Source organism: Myotis yumanensis, unplaced genomic scaffold, assembly GCF_028538775.1.
Source record: "Myotis yumanensis isolate MYYU_CA2020_CCGP unplaced genomic scaffold, mMyoYum1.0.hap1 SCAF_3, whole genome shotgun sequence".
In the NCBI taxonomy this organism is placed as follows: domain Eukaryota; kingdom Metazoa; phylum Chordata; class Mammalia; order Chiroptera; family Vespertilionidae; genus Myotis; species Myotis yumanensis.
In genome coordinates this window covers 184,260,949-184,284,279 of record NW_027223754.1, presented here as the reverse complement: position 1 = coordinate 184,284,279, position 23,331 = coordinate 184,260,949, and the positions used below count along the sequence as shown (strand labels likewise).

At 39.7% G+C, this 23,331-nt stretch overlaps 1 pseudogene; it reads right to left on the bottom strand.

Annotated features, from left to right (window-relative positions):
* Positions 1–22,404: 22,404 nt before the first annotated feature.
* On the bottom strand, positions 22,405–22,898 carry LOC139005627 (ferritin light chain pseudogene; annotated as a pseudogene).
* Between the last annotated feature and the right edge of the window lie 433 nt (positions 22,899–23,331).

The following is a 23,331-nucleotide window of genomic DNA, read 5'->3' as shown; positions in this document are numbered from 1 at the left end:
CTTCTCTCTCTCTCTCTCTCTCTCTCTCTCTCTCTCTCTCTCCCCCACCCCCATCTCTCTTATTCTTACCTGCCCAGTTGTTGGAGGAGGTCATTGAGTGGACCTGACTGCTGGTTGACCCTTGGGAAGAATCTGGGCAACCCTGTTCCCCTGTCCTTGGAATGTACATCCTGCCCACTGTTCCCACACTAGGAGCAGTTTTCAAGGTCATAGCCTTGAGAGAGTAATATGCTGTTGAGACTGTCTGGACTGTATGACTGAACCCTATGAAGGCCTCTCTATAAATTTGTAAAATGCTGGCGGGAGGGGACAGAGATCTGCTCATCTTGTGACCACCCAGAACACAAAGCACATTACTTCTTCAACTTGCTATCTACCAATCTGGAGTGGTCTGCCCCTTTCTTCCATTTCTCCTCGCCCAATGTGTGTGTGTGTGTGTATGTGTGTGTGTGGGGTGGGGGGGGGGGGGGGGGAAGGAAAAGGGGAGGGTAGTTTCAAATTTCAGTGGAGATCTCCTGAAGTTTCCAACCAGCACCAGGGCATTCCACAGCATTCGTATATCAGGTACATCATCAAAGGTATTCTTAAAAAATGAATGAGTAAATAATTAAATGGGGCAGAAAACGATTTGGGAATGCTTTGATCTTGTTGCTTGCTATATATCTATTAGTTCTATCTCTTTTCTTATCCTGGATCTAATCATGCACAGCTTTGTTTTGAAATGTTAAATCATACTTTGGATGGCATGAGCTTTCTGCAGCAAGAGCCAGAATTGGGGCAATACTGGTTTCACTCGGCTTAGGCTCCTGTCAATCTCTTATCTGGGTGTTTCCTTTTGTGCACACAGTACTAGCTTCTAGATGCAGTGTGTGTGTGTGTGTGTGTGTGTGTGTGTGTGTGTGTGTGTGTTTTGAGGAATTGCTCATGAAAATAGTTCTTTGGAACTTTGAAAAATAGAACCTTAGCAGAACAAAAGATGGAGGTTATTATAAATTAGAGTGATTTTTAAACTTGCAGCTTAAGTAATTGTTTTATTGTTCCAATTCACTGTGACTGGGAGGCCTGGCATGATACCTATGCTGGCTTTGTTCCCTGGAGGGGAAGACTCAAATGTAAAAAGCTCATAAGGAATATGGAAATTATTTTCCAACATTTAAAGGAATATATCCCAAACCCTTCTATAAACATCAAGTTTAGAGATACTGCTAGATAATATAATTTCCCTCATGGAATTTTTGTTTGTTTGTTTGTTTTGTTAATCCTCATCTGAAGATATTTCCTCCCTCACCCCCCATCGATTTTTAGAGAGAGTGGAAGGGAGGGAAGGAAGGGGAGAGGGAGGGAGGGAAGGAGAGAGAGAGAGAGAAACATCAATGTGAGAGAGTCACATTGGTTTCCTCCTCTAATCACCCCTACCGGGCTGGGAATTGAACTTGAAACCCAGGTACATGCCCTGGATGGGGAATCGAACCCGCAACCCTTTAGTGCATGAGCTGGCACTCTAACCACTGAACAACACCAGCCAGGGCCCTCACGTAATTGAATAAATTAAAACAAAATGTAAGTGACCTTAGATCTCCAAAGCTGATATAAATAACACACTACAGTCATTTATAAACCTATCACAATAAACTCTGCCATCTATATATATAAAAGCCTAAGCAACCAGCCAACTGGCTGACCTTCCAGTAGCTATGATGTGCACTGGCCACCAGGGGGCAGACACTCAATGCAGGAGCGGAAACCACAGGCATGGAAACATGGAACAGACTGATGAATCTCAGATGAAGCGGGGAGGGGAGAGGGCAGAAAGAGATTAATCAAAGATCTTATATGCATACTAGAGGCCCGGTATATGGATTCATGCACTGGTGGGGTCCCTTGGCTTGGCCTGCAAGAATTGGCCGAAACCGGCAGTCGGACATCCTCTGAGGGGTCCCGGATTGTGAGAGGGCACAGGCCAGGCCAAGGAACCCCACCGGTGCACGAATCCATGCATCTGGCCTCTAGTTTTACATAAAGACCACGCCATGGGCATGTTATATGACCCTGTTGCTGAGACGCCTTAACTGTGTTATTACCTGACCCTTTAGTCCTAAGTGAGTTGTGCTTACTTCCTTGGTATATTTTACACTGAGATCAAGTCAGGTTAAAGCAGTTAAAACAGTGGTCTCCAGACTTTCTGGAGCTTTCTTAGTATCATGTTTTGGCTGAGGCAGCTTTAACAGGAACACTGGAGCTGATGAAGTAGACGATTATGAATTAGAAGGTGTAAGACCAGAGAGAAAATATTTTGAATTAGATTCTTTCCTGAAATCCTGATTGACATTACTTTTTCTCTTTTGCAACTTTTTCTGTGTTTCTGACATGGAGTTCTTTGAGACATTTCTTTTATGGTCACAAGACTTGGCTCCGTTGAAAAACTGTAACTAGTAAAGATTATTAGCAATTTTGGGTATGAGAATGTGTTCAAGATTCATGAAAAGCTGATTCAATATGACAGGATTAAAATTTACACAGACGTCCAGAACAAAAAAGTAACTTTTTTGGTAAGTGACCTCATATTGCTTTTGCTCCGACTAGTGTGAGAGGAAGAAAACACACACCCTTAAACTGGTCAATTAAAAGCATATCAGTTTTGTTTTGTTTTAAGACAATCTCTTTCTATTAATATTCATTAAAAGTTTAACTCTTGGTCAGAGTGGCTCAGTTGGTTGAGTGTTATCCCATGAACCAAAAGGTCACCGGTTCAATTCCTGTCAGGAATGCTCTCATGTAGTTAGAAATGGTTCTTCTTCTTCTCCCTCTGCAGGAAGCAAGAGGTTTTCCTCCCATATTTATGGTGGGATTCTGACGGAGCTCCTGGAGGTAAATCTCACAATATTGGGGGGGCCACTCCAGGACTGAGTTCTGCCGAACTTCTTACCTCTCAGACTTGTCCACACTGTGACCCCAGCATTCACAGCTCTGGTTTTTGACCCCACACCCACCCTCACAGCGGTTTCTTCACAGGAGTCTCTGCTCTGGTAAGCTACGGCTCCCTGCATTTGTCTGCCTGTCTCTCCCTGAGTCCTTCTCTCCCAAGAAGAGTTGTTGGTTTTTCACTCTGTTTAGGTTTTTATTTGATATTAAAATCAAGTGATGACTTTAAGCTCCTTAAGCATGGAATTGGAAACCCGCTACCATTATTCTAATTTCATGATTTTGTGTGTGTGTGTGTGTGTGTGTGTATGTATGTGTGTGTGTCTGCCATGAATATGTATAGGTAAATGTGTTCTTTGTCACTGGAGAAAATGCTTCCATAGAAACATGTTCAATTAATGCTGTATCTCTTCAACTTTACTTAATATTCGGGGGGGGGGGGGGCGGTGCTTTGCTAGCACTTTAAATCTACCTTTATTCATAGCAAAGTTCAGTTTAGTTCTTTTATTCTTTATTGCTTCACTGAACTCTTTTTTAAAAAAAATAAACATCTGGTTTTCACCCTCTAATAACATGTATTCCAAGGATCATCTGTTTTTTGTGCATCTCCTTATTTTACAAGTTGACTCCTTTTTATTTGCAGTACAGTTCAATGTCTCATATATAAATATTTTTTTATATTGGTTGGAAAGCTTCTTGGAACAGTCTGAATAATTGCTTTTTCTTGTTTTTGTATAGAGCATATTGTGAACTTTACATCATATATTCTGGCTTTAGCTGAAGTCAGCATTTTACCTTTTTTTCCCCCTAAACTTACATTTTCTGGCTTTCAATCATCTTTTTTTCCCTAAGATTTGTTTACTTTGTCTTCTCTTACATTATCAGCCAACTTTGTTGGGGGTTGGAGGATGGGTGGTACTGGAAGGGCATTTTCCTCACAGAATCAAAGTAAGTTTTTCGAGGCTGGAGTGGCTCAGTGGTTGAGCATCAACCTATGCACCAGGAAGTTGTGGTTTGATTCCCATTCAGGGTACATGTCCAAGTTGTGGCTCAGCCCCCAGTAGGGGGTGTGCAGGAGGCAGCCGATGGGTGTTTCTTTCTCATCATTGATGTTTCTCTCCCTCTCTCTTCCTGTCTCTGAAATCAATAAAATTATATTAAAAAAAGAATCAAAGTAAGTTTTATTATTTAATAAAAATAACTTCAGAGATCAGACTATAGGAAGCCACGTTGAACTATAGATTTTTGGGCCATTGTCCAGAGCCAATCACTAAAATCATATTCACCTTGCACTCAATTTAATTTCTTCCTTTACAAAATTAGACATTACTCAGATGCCATGGAGTTTCAGTATTTTTTTTTTTTTTTTAAAGTGGTTTCTTTTTTTTTTTTTTTTTATTGATTTTTTACAGAGAGGAAGGGAGAGGGATAGAGAGTTAGAAACATCGATGAGAGAGAAACATCGATCAGCTGCCTCTTGCACACCCCCTACTGGGGATGTGCCCGCAACCAAGGTACATGCCCTTGACCGGAATCGAACCTGGGACCCTTGAGTCCACAGGCTGACGCTCTATCCACTGAGCCAAACCGGTTCTGGCAAGTTTCAGTATTTTTCACATGTAGTTAAAACCGTGATGCTAAGTCCTTGCATGTTAAAACTAAACATATCTGGAGTTTACAAAATATACTGGCTTAGAATGCTAATATTAGAATCTATTATTTTTATGATTTTGCATTCATCACAGCAGTAATAGTTAACAACCATTAAATGTGCCCTATATAATGAATGCTGGCCTCAATGTTTTCTATGTATTAATGCTTAAATATTGTAACAGTTTTTTGAGGCAGGTGATATTACTTTCATTGTAAATAGGAGGAATCTGAGACAGAGGGAGGTTTAGAAATTTCCCCAAGGTGACAGTTTTAAAATGTACCTGGGCTTTGTCTTAATCAGGTATGGTAATACATGCAGATATGGAAATGACTATCATGAAAGGGAAGATTTTACTTATAGTTCCCTAGAAACAGGGGACTCCTCATATCACACAGGGCCGCGTGGGGGAAGTATCAGGGTTGATCAGGTGTCAGGAAGAGCAGAGGAAAGCGTGGACAAGAGCCTGTCTGTGGGAAGAAGTGGGAGAGGCAGGGTAAGCAGGTTTAGGATTGGGTAGTTTGAAAAATTTCAGTGGGGCACAGGGACTGGTTTTCTGGTAACCTGGTCCTGGGATGATTAGGACAGAGGATTATTGTCCTAATCAAGGACAATATGTAAGAGCCAGCTAGAGGGGGTAGCTGGGACCTGGATTGGTTGGTTTACATATGAAAGATGCACTTAAACTGGCTAGCCCTGGGAGGGGCAGCCTCTCCCCTTTCAGTGAGGCCCTAGATACTGGAGTGTCAGGAATACAGAAAATAAGAAAACAAAGTTCATACAGTCACACAGCTAGTAAATAGCAGAGCAAGGATTTCTCAGCCATATTTTGATCTAGGACCCGAAACCCTCTTGCTGATACTAATGGATTCTAGACAATTCTAAAATATGACAAATTGATAAAAATGCCTTCTAGTCTAATTACTGTGCTCCCACATGACTGAATGATGAGCTTCAAAAGACATTGAATAATGCTGCTCTAAAGCTGTTATTTGACATTTCTTGGGTCCCAGCAGTGCTCTCAGTACATCCTCATACACTGAGGTGAGGCAGCAGCTGGTCCTACTTTGCAGACTTTGATTGACCTCAGTTGTGATCATCAGCCTGGCCACAATGGCAAAACAGCTAATAGATTCACAGCACTTTAAGGTAACGGTATCACTAAAAAAATAAATAAATAAAATAAATGATCCTGACATGTTTTTCAATGCAAAGCTATAATCACCTTATAAAAGGCCTTTTATGAATTAATTTAACTGACTTTTAAGCTAGAGTTTGTAAACATTTACGCTTTTCCCAAGCAAGATGCTGTAGGAAAAGCAAATGCACCAACTTTGGTCTAATGTGTCCCCTACTTTGTGATCAGGAGGATAATAAATAAACATTAAACTGTGGATAATACAGACTAAAAATGCAATCTGAACTTAGATAAAGGAATTCAGATGTTTTTAAAAATATATTTTTTATTGAGGAAATATATTTTTTAGAGAGGAAAGAAGAGGGAGAGAGAGAAACATCAGTGATGAGAGAGAATCATCCTTTGGCTGCCTCCTGCATGCCCCCTACTGGGGCTCAAGCCTGCCTTGCTCACAATTGAACTGTGACTTCCTGGTTCATAGGTTGGTGCTCAACCACTGAGCCACACCAACTTGGCCAGGTTGTTTTGATATGAGGTTAATCAGTTTACTTAATGTCTTAAGAGCTTCAGTTGCTTAATTTGTTAAATCAGAATAATTATACTTAATCCCTAGTATTGCTGTGAGATACAAGAAATAATGTATGTATAACACTTAGCAGAGTTCTAGTTTATAGTTATAAGTCAATAAATATGTACTACTATTATATTATCCATTATATTTTATATATTACAGATCTATAACAGCAGGTCCTCAAATAACCTCATTTTCTTCAATGTCATCCTATCTAATAAAAGAGTAATATGCAAATTAACTGTCACTCCAACACAAAGATGGTGGCGTCCATAGCCACAGATGGTGGCACCCAGTCCTCTCAGCCTCGCTGGAGTTCTCCAGTCCCGGGGGGCAGCCGCTGAGAGCAGGGCCTGCTTGGCCGTTGCCCGCGGCAACCTGGGAGTGGCCAAGCGGGCCCCACAGATAGCAGAGAACCATGGGTAGCAGGCCTAAGCCATCAGGAGGACATCCCCTGAGGGCTCCCAGATTGGAGAGGGTGCAGGTTGGGCTGAGGGGCCCCCCTCCCTGCCCCCTGTGCACGAATTTTGTGCACTGGGCCTCTAGTTTTTTTAATAGCATTGATGAGATGCCATAGGAACTTAACTCTTGTTTATATCAAATAACCTAGGTAAAATGAGTTTTATTATATGCTGTTTTCCTCAATGTTGCAGAACCTATTGATGACATTAAGTGAGGACTTATTTTATCTATCTACAACAGGTAGTATGGCTTCACCACTAACTTGTTAATTCTCTTTTTCCTTTTTCTCCCCCTATCACCATCTACCTTCTTTATCTTCTTTTTCATATCAGTGAGGTTAAAGTCATGTTATATCTGAAGTCACTGTTATTTTAGATCATAGGACACCGAGTGGGAGTTGATAACTGACAGGATTACCAAGACACTAATTTTTTTTTTCATATTAAAAAATGCAACAGCAATAGCTATTCTGAGTTAATAGCTGTTGATTTGCAATCCTTTTGGTTACCTTGGAGATTGGTGCCGCTGTCCTGACTTTCTGGAGAGGTCCTGTCTTGTTAGGTAAGCCCTGTCTGTCTGAGCCATGATGGGAGAGGACCCCCAAAGTCAAGTATCGCTGCATCAGGGCAGGCCTAACCCTGAACAAACTCGGAATAAGGTAAACTTGCCTTTGTCCTTCCATGTTTGGGCCTGTACCAGATAATTTATGTACTTGTGACATTCCTTTCCCCTCCTCAACTTTAAAAAAAGTCCTCATCCACAGTTGGTCATTCCAGTCTGTTCTTCCCAGATAGAGACCCAACTGGGACACTACCATTCTGTCCTTTGAAAACTACTTGTCCCATTTTCTTAGAGCACTGCTCTGCTGGAGAAATGAAAATGAACTGAGCTCAGATGTAATGCATTGCCTTTATCAGATGTATTTCCACAGGGAATTTCAATGATGGAAACCAAAGAAAACAGATAGTGAAAATTTGGGGCACAGGGGCAAATTAGAATGGTGGAAGAGATTATGACAGGGAAGCTACTAGTATTCTCAGCTTTTTAATTTTTTGTTATTAATCCTTTCCTGAGGCTATTTTTTTTCATTGCTTTTCAGAGAGTGGAAGGAAGGGCAAGGGAGAGAGAGAAAAAGAGAGAAACATTGTTGTGAGAGAGACACATCAACTGGTTGCCTCTGGCAAGTGCCCCTACCTATGGCGGGGAGGGAACCTGCAACTCAGGTACATGCCCTTGTCCAGGAATTGAACTTGCAACCCTTCAATGCCTGGGCCAATGCACTAACCATTGAGAACACTGGCCAGGGCTCTTCCCAACTTTTTTTAAAGGTCATGGGACATATGCCTATGTCTTCTTCGTATGCAAGACAGATCAGTCTATTAAAAAAAAGGAAACAAATTTAACAATTATCTAAAATTCATTTTGCACCTTTAAGAAGGTCTTCTTAAAATTAATGTCTTTTTTTTTTTGTAGGAAATGTATTCATTAATATAGATGCTTTTCTTAGGACCAAAGTTTCAGGGGCTAAGGGTTAAGGGTTCTATTGGTTTTCCTCTATGTAAGAACTTGTGGCCAGAGGTTGCTGTCACATATGACTGAAGAATAAATCTCAGGTGAAAGTTTTTGTTTTGTTTTTTTAACACTTAGGACACATCTTATGAATCAAATTCTTTCTGAAATAGTTCTCCAGTAACACCACAAAGATTTGGTCATGAGAAAAGAAGTTCCAAATTTGTTAGACTTCTAGCTCCCAGTTGCCTTTTAATATGTTTTGTTTTCTTAAGGGATACCTTCCTTATCCTTTTGCATGATCCTTGGTAAAATTTGTGGAATTCATATAGCAAAGACTGTTAATATAAAGTTACCTTGAAAAGTTTGTGTACTTCCTATGGCTTTTAAGTATTGGATAAACTCAAGTATATTCTGCATAGCATACTTTCTTTTTATAATTTAAATTACTTTCTGATCTAGAAACTAAAGAGAAGTCTGTCGTCATTGGCATAAGGATTGATTATGGATAAATTTGGAGAAATAGTACTTCCTGTCCCAACTTCATTTTGATTTTACACCATTTTTCCCCTTCGAAAACAGACAACATTTAAATATTTCTCTAATATTATTGGCATAACCAACTTTGTCAAAGAGCCATATGGTTTATGCAAACACACAGACAATCTTGGAAACACTGACATATATTAACTTAATTTTAAAAGCCTAATTTTAAAAACTTAATTTGGGAAACAGATGGAGCGTTGTCATGGAAATCACTAACATAGAGGGAGAAAAATGTTACTTTAGGGTAGTCATCATTTCCAAAGGAATGGTCATATTTGTGAGGGTATTTGTCAATTGTTAGTAATAAAAACAATTGTCAGTAATAAAAATAATTGTTGGTATGTCATTATATGTATTTATTTACCTATAATTTTAAAATGCTTTTATTGTATTCGCAATACAATACAACTTGCATATTTTTATTGCGAAAAATTTTTTAGTAATGGGAGAGAATTAAACCAAGTATTTGTCATTATTTTAAATTAAAATATTCTTTTTCATTTTTCTGAATGAAATGGTAAGTTGTGACCTATTAGTTTTTATTTTTATGCTAAGTTTTTTATCTTGGTATAACACAAAATTTAGTCACAGAATTGCATCATTTTTAAAAGAAGATGATTCAAATATGTACTTATGAATTAATTGTATTAACTGTCAAAAATAAAAACTTAAGTCTAGATAGCTCAATTAAAATAATAAAAATTTTCTTAGGCCAGATTTTTGCTAGGTACTGTTCTTTATTGTAGCTTAATCACAGAGAAAGTAAAAAACCCCAATAGGGCCCTGGCTGGTGTGGCTCTGTTAGTTGGAGTGTCATTCTGTGCACTGAAGGGTCATGGGTTCGATTCCTGATCAGGGCACATATTCAGGTTGCCTGTCTTCCATCCCCCATTGGGGCATGTGTGGAAGGCAGCCAGTCGATGTTTCCCTCTCACATTGTTATTTCTTTCTCTCCTCTCCCTTCCTCTCTTTCTAAAATCAATGAAAACATATCCTTGGGTGACGATTAAAAGTAAGTAAATAAGTAAAAAACCCCACTAGGAGGTTATTTGCATTGCTCATTTTGTACCAGTGATTATTTACCACCTGGCCGTTTTATGTATTCTTCATCATGCCCTTTGGAAAGTCAATGACTAAATTCTAACTCTTTCTTTTTTTTGTTCTGAGGCAATTTTAGTTGCTATGGTTCCGATGAAATAGACTAATCAAAAGTGGGAAAAGAATTAGAGTTTGGCCACAGGGAATTTGGAACATTAACATAACATTTAATAAAATGTGAAGTTGAATTAATGCTGTTTTTGACCTTGAAAATGGGATATGAAGAATAAAGGAATAAATATCTATTATTCCAATTTGCAATAGAAATTCATAATTTTTCTTTCTTCTTTTTCTTTTTTTGCAGAATACTGAATTACACAATGAACATTAATGGGAATTTAAAATGAGAATGCAGCAGTCAGAGTAAACCATGCTACACTTTTAAAAGAATACAGATGGGTTAGCTGCACCTATATAATTAGTTTTTCTGTTTTCTTGGTAGATTTGGATGGCAAATTGCCTTTCTGCAATTGTGTCACGGCTACCAATGCAATAAAAAAATGGAAAATGAATTTTTGAGGTTCAACAAAGTCTGATCTGATCAACATCAGAGCCATGTAAGGAAAGCACAAACAAAACACAAATTTAAGAGGATGGCAAAAGAGAAAAGCCAGAAAGAATGGGAAAAATACTCATAAATGGGGCAGTTGAATCTTGCAAATAAATCAGCCTTAGGAAAATTGTAGCCTGGGACCTCTGTCGTTTGTGAATGGGCAATGGTTTAGTTGGCTTCATATCTGAGCTAGAAGTTCTTGAGATTCCTCATTTGTTGTGGGCAAAGAAAAATGAATGCTTCTATCTTGTGGAGTGCTTTGGGAATTTTAAAAAATAAATGTTTTGCCCTGACCGGTTTGGCTCAATGGATAGAGCGCCGGCCTGCAGACTGAGGGTCCCAGGGTCGATTCTGGTCAAGGGCATGTACCTTGGTTAAGAGCACATTCCCAGTAGGGGGTGTGCAGGAGGCAGCTGATCAATGTTTCTCTCTCATCGATGTTTCTAACTCTCTATCTCTCTCCCTTCCTCTCTGTAAAAAAATAAAATATATTTAAAAAATAAATGTTTTATTGAAGTATAAAAGTTCACAGACCATAATGCAGAGCTCAGTTAATTTCCACAAAGTGAAGGCAGTTGTACCCAGACCCTGAAATAGACTATTACCAGGAAATCATAGACCTCCTCTAGGCACAACAGTCCCAAATGTAACCACCACCTGACTTCTAAGCTATTGAGGAGTTTTGCCTGCTTCTGAAATTTATATTAATGTAATCATTCAGAATGTACTTTCTCTGTCTCTGTTATTAGCGGAACATTGCTTATGAGATTTATCTCTGTTGTTGTATGTAACAATACCTTGTACATTCTCAGTTCTCTATAGTATTCTGTTGTATGAAAGTCCATAATACTAACAATGCTACTATGAGTATTCCTGTGAGTGTCTTGTAGGGAACATTTCTTTTTGTACACACCTCGCAGTGGAACTTCTGGGGCATATGGTAATCATCTTTAGTGGAAACTGCTGACTAGTTTTTCCAAAGTGGTTTTATGTGAGTTCTGTTCCACTTGCTTCTCATCATTGCCAATACTTGGTATTCTCATTCATTTTTATTTCTAGTCATAATGGCAGGTGATAGTAGTATCTCATAGTGGTTTTAATTTGTGTTTCAACGAAAGAAGTTGAGCACCTTTAGATATGTTTATCGACTCTTCAGATATCCTCTTTTGCAAAGTGCTTGTTCAAATTTTTTGCCCAGTTTTTCTATTGGATTGTCTCTCTTTTTCTTATTGACTTTGAAAGTTCTCTTGATTCGGAATATGATATGAGCCTTTTGTCAGTAAGATGTACTGCGAACAACTTCTTCCACCATGGGGCCTTACTTTTCACTTCTTAATGATGTCTTTGGTGAATAGACATTCTTAATTTCCACATACTATAGTTTATCAATTTTGTTACACTTACGGTCAGGGCTTTCTGTATTCTGTTTAATAAGTCTTTTTTTTTTAATTCAAAGATCATAAAAATATTCTATGATTTCTTTTAGAGGCACTAACATTTTAGCTTCCACAGTTAGATCTACAATACATCTGGAACTTATATTTACATATGGTATAAGTAGAGAATTAGGATTCAAATATTTCATGTATGTATATACAGTGGCTCAGCAACATCGACGAAAAGCCATCCTTTTTCTAATTCATTGTGTCTTAAATTAGTCACAAATCAAGTGGATTCTTTGAATATTTGAATCAGTCTGTCAAGTTTCTTAAAAAATCACCAGCTGGGATTTTGATTGGGACTTTTTTGAATCTACAGATCAATTTTAGAGAATTTGCCATTTTTACAACATTGAATCTTCCAATATATGAATATGACATATCTCTTCTGATATTTTTAAATTTTTTTAATATTGCGCAGCACTCAGTGAATTCATTTTTAAGTAATTGATGCTTCTTCAAATGCTACTTTAAAATTTTAATTTTATTTGTTTGACTCCAGCATATATAACTACAATTGATTTTTGTATATTGACTTTGTATTTAAGGATTTTGTTAAATTCCAATAGTTGTCTGTAATCTTTTGGATTCTCTGCACACACTATCATGTTATCGACCAATAATGAAAGATTTACAGTTCCATTTTTTCCTTTCAAAAACTCAGATATTTTATCTTATACCTTTTATTGTTTTATTGCCCTTTTTTTGCATTGCCCAGGTCCAGGATCCCCAATAGACATGTGAAAAGATGCTCAATGCCACTAATCATCAGAGAAGTGCAAATTAAAACCACAATGAGATATCACCACACATTTGTCAGAATGGCTATCATCAATAAGTCAAAGAACAATGAGTGTTGGCGAGGATGTGGAGAAAAGAGAACCTTTATGCACTGTTGGTGGCAATGCAGATTGTGCAGCCACTGTAAAAAGCAGTATGAAGTTACCTCAAAGAGTTAAAAATGGAATTGCATTATGATCCAGCAATTCCACTTCTGGGAATATAGCCAAAGAAACCCAGAACACTAATTCGAAAGAATACACTAGTATGCACCCTTATGTTCATAGCAGAATTATTTGCAATAGCCAAGTTTTGGAAGCAGCCCAAGTTCCCATCAGTAGATGAGTGGATAAAATAACTGTGGTACATTCACACAATAGAATACTACTGAGTCATAAAAGAGGAGATCTTACCTTTTGCAATAGCTTGGATGAACCTGGAGAGTATTATGCTAAGTGAAATAAGCCAGTCAGAGAAAGACAAATACCATATGATCTCACTTACAGGTAGAATCTAGTGAACAAAATAAACAAACAAAATAGAAACAGAGTCATAAATACAGAAAACAGACTGACAGCTGTTAGAGGGGAGGGAGGTTGGCAGGTCTGGGTGAAAAAGGTAAGAAATTAAGCAAAAAACCCCATCAAAACCCAGAAAAAACTCATAGACACAGACAACAGTATGGTGATTATCAGAGAAAAAGGGGGTGAAGAGAGAGAGAAGAGGGTGAAGGGTGGATAAATGGTGACAGAAGAAGACTTGACTTTAGGTGGTAAACATACAATATGCAGGTGTTGTATTATAGAATGTACTAGAGGCCCGGTGCACAAAAATTTGTGCACTCTGGGGGGGGGGGGGCGTTCCCTCAGCCCGGCCTGTGCCCTCTCGCAGTCTGGGACCCCTGGGGGATGACCACCTGCTGGCTTAGGCCTGCTCCCCGGGGGATTGGGCCTAAGCTGGCAATCAGACATCCCTCTGGCAGCCAGGCAGCCCTCAGAGGATGTCCACTTCCCAGCTTCTCTTTTTTTTTTTTTTTTTTTTTTAATTCTGGGATTTATTTACCTTCTATAATTGGAACTTTGTTGCTGTCACTGGAGTTGAGAGCGGCCTGCTGAAAGCAGTTATCTGGGATTTGTTTAGCTTCTATAATTGAAACTTTGTTGCTTTCAGAGCTCAGAGCCGGGCCGCGGCAGGCGGGGAACCTTGGCTTCCTCCATCACTGGAGCAAGCAAGCCTCCTGCTCGTTTCAGCTGCGTGGCTGCGGGCCACCATCTTTGTTGGCGGTTAATTTGCATATCTTGCTGATTAGCCAATGGGAAGAGTAGCAAAGGTATGGCCAATTACCCTTTTTGTCTTTTATTAGATAGGATAACTGAAACCTATGTAATTTTATTAACCAAAGTCACCCCCATAAATTCAATAAAATTTTTTTAAAAAGACCTAAATGCTCAATAAACTTTTGAGTAATACTAAAAAAGAACATACAAACAAATAATGAGAAAGGGAGCAGAGGGGTGGGATGTAAAGGCTTTGCTTTTACTCATTGTATGTCTCACATCTCTCTAAGCTTCAGTTTCTTCATTTGTAAAATGGAAATAATACAAGAATCCACTTTGTAGAGTTCTTTGAATAATTGAATGAAGTAATACATATGAAGTGCTTCCCACAGTACATGGCACATAGTAAGTGGCAGTTTTACCATATGCAAGATTTGTGATGTGTCTAAATCAGAGATTTAAGAAAATCGAAGACATGTAATACTCTTTGTAATACTTTAAGCAACAAAACAAACAAACAAAAAAGAAAATGCCTGTCTCAAGTTCTTTTTTAAAAAAATATATTTTTATTGATTTCAGAGAGGAAGGGAGAGGGAAAGATAGAAACATCAATGATGAGAGAGAATCATTGATTGATTGCCTCCTGCAAGCCTCCTACTAGGAATCAAGCCTGCAACCCAGGCACGTGCCCTTGACCAGAATCGAACCTGGGACCCTTCAGTCGGCAGGCTGATGCTCTACTCACTGAGCAACCGGCTAGGGCATGTCTCAAGCTCCTATGTGCTGGTTATGAAGATAGTGCAGAGAAATAATATGATGAAGGACTTCATGACAGGGGTGATGACTTTCATGTGTGTACAGAGTCCTGAAGTTATATCCTTCTGTGTCATTACTATGACACTTTCGATGGAGGTAATGCCACCCCTATTTTGTTAGTCAAGCAAACAGACTCAGTGAAATGTTCAATATCAGAAGCTGAGAGCGGCAGTGGCAGAATTCAGGCTCAGGGTATCTGACTCTAAATGTGGCATTTAGCATTTGATCTACAGCCCCATCTTATAGCTGGTTAGACATCTGAAGGGACCTCCCCTCCCCATCTGGTTTGGAGGTGCCAAGATATGATCTCACATCTTCTACTTGTCTAATATTCCTATTGAATCAGGGAAGTCAGGAAAAGGGGCCATTTCCTGGCTCCAGAGAAATTGTAATGATTATTCATTACAACCCTCTCAGAAAGGGCTATAGTGTGTGATTGTCATAAAACTCAGGAATTCTCATTTCTCTTTCCAAAGAAATATTATTAAGGGGGAAATACATGTATTAATGACAAGATCTCTTAAATGACCAGTTTGAAGGCAGTTTATTCTATTGATCAAAACTATAAACACAAAGAGGCTGTAAAAGTGCCATTTAAGGCATTAGAAATAATTCCACAGAGAAATTCATGCTGCTTTTAGTGATGAATCATTCCATAAATATCCAGTGCTTGAAATGGGAGGAAGTGAGAGACAATAACATGTTCTTTTTGGCAATTTAAAAACTGCTGGTTCTCTACTGAGAAATGCTCTGACTTAACTCTTTCCATCTTATTTTCCTGTGAAAGAAGGTGAACTGGATATCGTGAGGTGTGCCTAGAACCTCTTTAGGACCGAGGAACTTATTAAGCTCTCAGCTGAAGAAAAGCCACCTTGCAGGTTGATGATCCCTTCCTGGGGGTAGCATCCAATGACAGGTCAGTGCCAGGTAGAAAGTCCCATTTTCTTTAATCCAGTCCTGGAAGATGTGCATCTGGGGATTCAGCAGAGCTAAAAGCAGAGCCAGCTCGACTGGCATGGCTCAGTAGTTGAGCGTTGACCTATGATCCAGGAGGTCACGGTTCGATTCCTGGTTGGGGCACATGCCTAGGTTGCAGGCTCGAGATTCCCAGTGTGGGGCATGCAGGAGGCGGCTGGTCAATGATTCTCTCTCATCATTGATGTTTCTCTCTCTCTCTCCCTCTTCTTCCTCTCTGAAAAAAAAAATGCAGAGCCAGGACTCACAGTTTCCCTTCCATGGTGGAGTTGGGTCCAGTAGAGCATCAGGCTAGGTGCAGTCCATTAATCCATTGTGTGTGGGGACCACATGGCTGTGGACCATGTGGCCAACTCAGGAGAGCAGGAGTGTGAGAGACGCTGAGAAATCAGGAGCACAAAGGCAGGAGTGCCAAGAGAACAAGAGCAAGAGAGCAAGCTCCTTTGTTTAGAAGATTAAATATCTCAAATCTTCCTGTGCTTGCAGTGGCCACACCTACTCTAGCCAATGATGTGTTCCCAGGGGTGACTGACAAGCAGGTACCTTCCCTATGTCACCCAGACTTTACTGGGCTTGCGTCTATTCTTCCTCTGTTCAGTCTCTTCCCCCAGCCATCTGGGGGGGGTGGGGAATAGACCAGGGGCTTTCTGGGGTGTGTTAAACTGCAGCTTCCTGGCAAAGCTGCACAAATGGCATGCCTATACTATATGGCCTTCCTTTGTTCCTTTGCTGTTACTCATAACTAGTTAAATTACAATGGTATCAAAACCAATGTACAGATGGCTTGAAAATGACTAACAGAAAATACATTATAGATGATAAAAAATTTTATAATCTTACTAGTAAATGCCTATGCCATCATTTTTTTGCTGTATGTGTTTTTAATGACTGAAGATCAGGGTTCTACAGAGTATGAGAGCATGTAGAAGGTGCCGGGGTAAATGGAATGAGGGAGATGTTAATGATTACTCCCGTGGAGGTGAACACGTCTAATAACCCATGCGACACGAAGCAAACATTACCAGGCTCTCTGTGAGCAATACAAGGAAAATCTCCTACAGAGCTGCCCCTATAAAACACAGATTACCGCAGGAAGTAATATTGAGTTTTCCATCATTTGAGGCTATTCAATGAGAGTATGGATGGCCTATTGTTTCTGCAGTGGGGTTTCCTACACAGAGAAGTTTAGCTAGATTGTCTGGAAGAATCTATGATGCAAGAGGCAGATGAGGAATTTATATTTTCAGAAGAGAGGACAATTATTTCAGTGGGATTGCTTAAAAAAGGCTTGAGAGAATTTAGCTGTGATTTTCAGCAGATGAATCTTGGATTAGGACATGACCTTTGCTGGGTGTCTAGTAAAATAATGAATAATGCTGTGATATTTTCCCTATGTGTTAAAAAGAATTAACTATGGTCAATCTCAAGTGGAAGGGATGCTACAGGAATTCTCTCTCTTTTTCTTTCTCTCCCTCTCTCTGACAGCATGAGTGGTCTTTCTCTCTCCCACCTTGTGCCCTAGACAGTTCACATAGTCATATTCCTCTGGGACTCTAATGGGGAGAACAGAGCTGGTTTTCTTAATGATATTCAATCTTTTTCTACAGAGATGAGCTCAGAACAAAAATAAAAGTATATTTTCTCAGAGAACAACCCAATTTAGGTCACAGTGGGATAAGTTTCATATTTACTTAGTTGAATCTTTCTATGAATGACATTCCTTAATGAATTTTATATAGAAGATATAGTGTTTTCATTTATTAGCAGCAAAAGAGAGAACTGTTTTATAAACATTTAAATAGATAATTTATCTATTGAAAGCTGTGATGTCCATTCAAGTGATCGTTCTGTGAATATTCCCAGAAAGCAGATAGTCTATCAGTATATGGCCTCAAGGTATTGTCCTTAAAGGGCTCTAATATTAAGGATTATGTTAACTCTTCTGAACTCCAACCCCACCATGCTATCTCTCACCTCCATGTACGTTTCCTTCTTAATTTCAAATGCATAAAAGAAGCTGCAAAATTATCATTCTTGGGAGCATTTGAGATCTTGCTCTCTGGCATGTTTTGTCAGTTTGGCTAAAATAAACTCATAAAAATTCTCTACAGGTTTGGACGTTCATACATCTACAATAGCAAATGGTTGATTTTATCTTTTAAAAGAATAGCTCATTCCATTTACATTTAGTGTAATTACTGATATATTTTATTTATAATTGCATGTTCCTCCTTTTCTTTGATCATTTTCATTGTTGAGCTCCTAATCTTGAAATTTTAGATATGGAAATTGAAATGTGGATTTACATGTGTTTCTCCAGAAATAACATGTGCTTGCTTTTGCCAAATGAGAGGGGGGCACAGTGGCCTAGGACTACTTTAAACTTAATTTTTGTTTCGAGTTTTTCCAGTGACAGAGGTAATATAAATTCCCTTCTTGAATCTACACAAGGGAAGGCCTATGATTAGAATTATGATTTCTATCTCTCTTCTCCCATAGCCAAGGCAATAGTAGCATACCTAATGTACCCTCCTGTAATACTTTCCCCTACTCAGTCACTTAGCCTTATTTAGGATTTTCTTGTTTTGATTCTCTATTTTATAAAGAATCCAGGCTTTGAGTTCTTTCCTTTGTGTGTGAGTCCCCTTAATATCCAATTTCTAGGCCACTTGGGAACGTTCTAGCTCGATCATCCAACTTCATGCAAATTTTGCCTCTTATAATTTCTTTCTTCTGGTCTTGTTAGCTCAATCATGTATTTTAAAAGATGTTTTTGCATTTTATCTAAGTAAAATTGACATGGAGATATGATAATTACCAAAGGGAAAGTGGGGTAGGAGGAGGTTGATGAGGATATGGGGGGCGGGTTGGGGGTGGGGGTAAAAATAAATAAATAAAATTGACTTGGAAGAAAGAAAAAAAAAGTGAATAGATGAGAAACCATGGAAGAAATGTAATGTTATTAAATACTATCTTAAAAAATAATTTCTAGACTCAGAACTCAGAATTTCATGGGCAAGTACTTGGAACTGTTATGAAACTGTTACTTTTCATGTTCTATAAAAATTTCCAGAGCATAGGAAAAGAATAACCCTAATTTAAAACCCAATGAAGATAGTTAATAAAACTTGTGGGTCCATCTCATTTGTGCATATTAATTTAGGAATCTTGAACAAAATCTTATTAAGCAGTGTGCTTAAAAAAGCACATTTTAAAGGAGGATTTATTTCAGGAACATAAAAATAGTTGACTGTCAGGGAATGTAATATACTACCATATTAGATTCTCTGATAGTCAAAGGATAAAATATTTGTTATTATCTCAATAAATCTTGAAAATATATTGATTATATTCAACATACATTTAGCATAAGTGCATAGTAAACTGGCAATAGAAATATTCACAACATACTAAAATGTAGTTATTTTGAAATTAATAATTAATATATTGTTTCATGGTAAAAACTTGGATTTAGAGCCCAAGAGAAAGTGTTAATTTGGTGATTTCATCTTGAGAATAATATTTTTTTTTATAGTTCAAGATGGGAAAAAAAGAGATCATTAAAAGAGAGGAATATTAGAGTTGGAAGAGACAAGAATCAAGAACAGAACTTTTGGAGTGCTTATAGGAACTGATGTGGACCTAAATAGACACTTTTCTAAATAGGATATTCAGAAAGCCAAGAGACATATGAAAACATGCTCAAAGTCACTAATCATCTGAGAGATGCAAATCAAAACAACAATAAGGTACCACCTCACACCAGTCAGAATGGCTATCATCAACAAATCAACAAATGACAAGTGCTGGAGAGGATGTGGAGAAAAAGGAACACTTGTGCACTGCTGGTGGGAATGCAGACTGGTGCAGCCACTGTGGAAAACACTATGGCATTTCTTTAAAAAATTAAAAATGGAACTGCCATTTGACCCAGTAATTCTATAGGAATATATCCCAAGAAAACAGAAACACCAATCACAAAGGATATATGCACCCCTATGTTCACAGCAGCACAATTTACAATAGCTAAGATTTGAAAACAGCCTAAATGCTCATCAGCAGATGAGTGGGTTAGAAAACTGTGGTACATCTACTCAATGGAATACTATCCTATCTAATAAAAGACAAAAAGGGTAATTAACCGTACCTTCGCTACGCTTCCCATTGGCTAATCAGGGCGATATGCAAATTAACTGCCAACAAAGATGGCGGCCGGCAGCCATGCAGCTGAAGCGAACATAAGGTTTGCTTGCTCCAGTGATGGAGGAAGCCAAGGTTCCCCGCCTGCCGCGGCCCGGCTCTGAGCTCTGAAAGCAACAATGTTTCAATTATAGAAGCCAAACAAACCCCAGATACCTGCTTTCAACCAGCTGGGGTCTCAGAGCTGGGAGCGCCAGTGACGGCAACAAAGTTTCAATTATAGAAGGTAAATAAATCCCAGAATAAAAAAAAAGAGAAAAAAAGGGAGGCTGGGAGCTTCAGTCGCTGGCCAGCCTGAAAATGGCCCTCAGCCCCTCACCCAGACTGGCCAGGCACCCCAGTGGGGACCCCCACCCTGAAGGGGGTGTGACCAGCTGCAAACAGCCATCAGCCCCTCACCCAGGCTGGCCAGGCACCCAAGCGGGACCCCCACCCTGATCCGGCACACCCTTCAGGGCAAACCAGCCGGCTCCCACCCATGCACCAGGCCTCTATCCTATATAGTAAAAGGGTAATATGCAAACTGACCCTAACAGCAGAAAGACTGAGAATGACTGGTTACTATGACACACACTGACCACCAGGGGGCAGACGCTCAATGCAGGAGCTGCCCTCTGGTGGTCAGTGCGCTCCCACATAGGGGAGCTCTGCTCAGCCACAAGCCAGGCTAATGGCTGCCAGCACAGCGGTGGTGGTGGGAGCCTCTCCTGCCTCCTCAGCAGCGCTGAGGATGTCTGACTGCAGCTTAGGTCTGCTCCCTGCTGGCAAGTGGACATCCCCCGAGGTCTGCCGGACTGCCAGAGGAATGTCTGACTGCCATCTTAGGCCCAATCCTCCGGGGAGCAGGCCTAAGCCAGCAGGTGGTCATCCCCCAGGGATCCCAGACTGCGAGAGGGCACAGGCCGGGTGGAGGGTACCCCCCTGCCCTGAGTGCACAAATTTTTGTGCACTGGGCCTCTAGTGCTGCTATAAAAAAGAAGGAATTCTTACCATTTGCAACAGCATGGATGGATCTGGAGAGCATTATGCTAAGTGAAATAAGCCAGTCAGTGAAAGATAAATACCACATGATCTCACTCATTTATGGATAATAAAGAACACTATAAACTGATGAACAAAAATAGATCCAGAGACATAGAAGCTTCGAACAGACTGTCAAATTACAGCAGGAAGGCTAGGGAGGGTTGGGGAGGGGAGGTAAGAGATCAACCGAAGGACTTGTATGCATGCATATAAGCATAACCAATGGACGCAAGACACTGGGGGTAGGGGAGTGAGGGCATGTGCCAGGGGTAGGGGAGGCCGGGGGGAAGGTCAATGGGGAAAAAGATGAGACATATGTACTATTTGTAATACTTTAAACAATAAAATAAAAAGAGTTTGATTGAGAACCTGGGTGGTACAGCTTCTTGGTAAATGTAATAAGAAAAGAATTTTAAGAATAAGACAAGGCCAAATGATGTAAAATACTGTACAATGGTTGAGAAAGAAAGGACTAGGGTAAGTCATTGGATCTGACTTAGGAAGTCAGTGGTGACTTTTCAGAGGGGCATCATAGTAGTGTTGTGGATAGAATACAGATTATAGATTATTGATGCATGGACTCAAAATGGAGTAGATACAGTAATTATACATTTTTCGACCTTGTAAAAATATTCCTCAAGATTTCGTTTTTTGTTTTTAAATAAGTAATAGTATTTATAGACTAAAAGGAAAGAAACTTCTGTATGGAGAGATTAAAGACTTGATGGAATAACGTTTTGGATATTAATAAACCCAAAGGAAGGAAACTTTCAGATGGAGAGATTAAATACTGGGATGAAATATTGTTTTGTTCAGGAAACCATAGGGTAAAGAACTAAGTAGTAAGATTTAACCTTGGTATGGAAAGAGATACTTTATTATCTGAGAAAGAAGAAAAGAAAAAAGTACATGTAAGCACACTAAGAAATTTAGAAGTGAGAGAAAGGAGGTTAAGAAAAATAATGTTTAGCTTTGATTTCAGTAAAGTGAGATTATTTATTGAGACTAAAGGTAGTATGAGTAGGCTGTAGAATCTTGAAAAATGAAGGAAAAGTTTTTGAACTTTCTTTGGGGATGTTTGATAATAAGTTAATTAGGGATGATTAAAAGACAAGTTAGCAGAATTATGTGACGAGCTAAAATAACATTAATTTATAACTAAAAAGCTTAAAATGCAGTTTTGTCTGAAATTTATTTCCATTATGGTTGCAAGTCAGGTTTCCCAGAGAGCAAACTGTAAGACAGAAATTTGCAAGCCAAAAGTTTATTGAGTGCTTTTTTTTTTTTTCTGCAAAAACTTTATTGTTTCATTTGGTCCAATGCCTGGGAGAGGGCTTCAGGGTGGTCAAAAGAATGGCTAGTAGTTTCCCGAAGAGGCTCAGGTAAAGTCAGACACCAGGGAATGCAGAGGGGGCCCTCAAAGGCCTCTGGGCTCCAAAGGCTCCTAGTCCTGCTTGAGGGTGATCCTTTGGAAGAGATGCCCAGCCCAGCCTGGGGGCTGGCCAGCCTGCGGAGGTGAGTCAGATGTCGCCCATCTTCTTGATGAGTTTCACCTCCTCACCCCGGAAGTGGTCCTGCAGGAGTCACAGGATGAAGCTCTGGGCGGGCAGAATCCAGGGCCTGCAGCTCCCTTAGTTTAGGCTCCTCTCCAAGGCCAAGGTGCCTTCCATGGCCCTGAGTTTTGCCCACTCATCCTGGGAGGCCTCAGCACGTCCTGGAAGAGAAATGGGCTGCTGCGCTGGTTTTGTAACTTTAAGAGAAGCTCACCCTCACGCTTCTTCTCCACCAACTCATCCACACCTTCCAGAGCCACATCATCCAGGCTGAAATAGAAGCCTAGAGAGAGGTAGGTGCGGGAGGCCCCAGATGCAGGCTGGCCAGGTGGGTGACCGCAGCCTCCACCTCGGTGGAATAATTCTGACGAATTTGGGAGCTCATGGTTGTTTGGCAATAAGGAGTTAAGGTAGATACCTTTCAGCATTTCGTATAATACTGGTTTAGTGGTGATGAATTCCTTTAGCTTTTCCTTATCTGTGAAGCTCTTTATCTGACCTTCAATTCTGAATGATAGCTTTGCTGGATAAAGTAATCTTGGTTGTAGGTTCTTGGTATTCATCACTTTGAATATTTCTTGCCATTCCCTTCTGGCCTGCAACGTTTCTGTTGAGAAATCAGCTGACAGTCGTATGGGTACTCCCTTGTAGGTAATTGACTTTCTTTCTCTTGCTGCTTTTAAGAGTCTCTCTTTGTCTTTTGCTCTTGGCATTTTAATGATGATGTGTCTTGGTGTGGTCCTCTTTGGACTCCTTTTGTTTGGGGTTCTCTGCGCTTCTTGGACCTGTAAGTTCATTTCTTTCACCAGGTGGGGGAA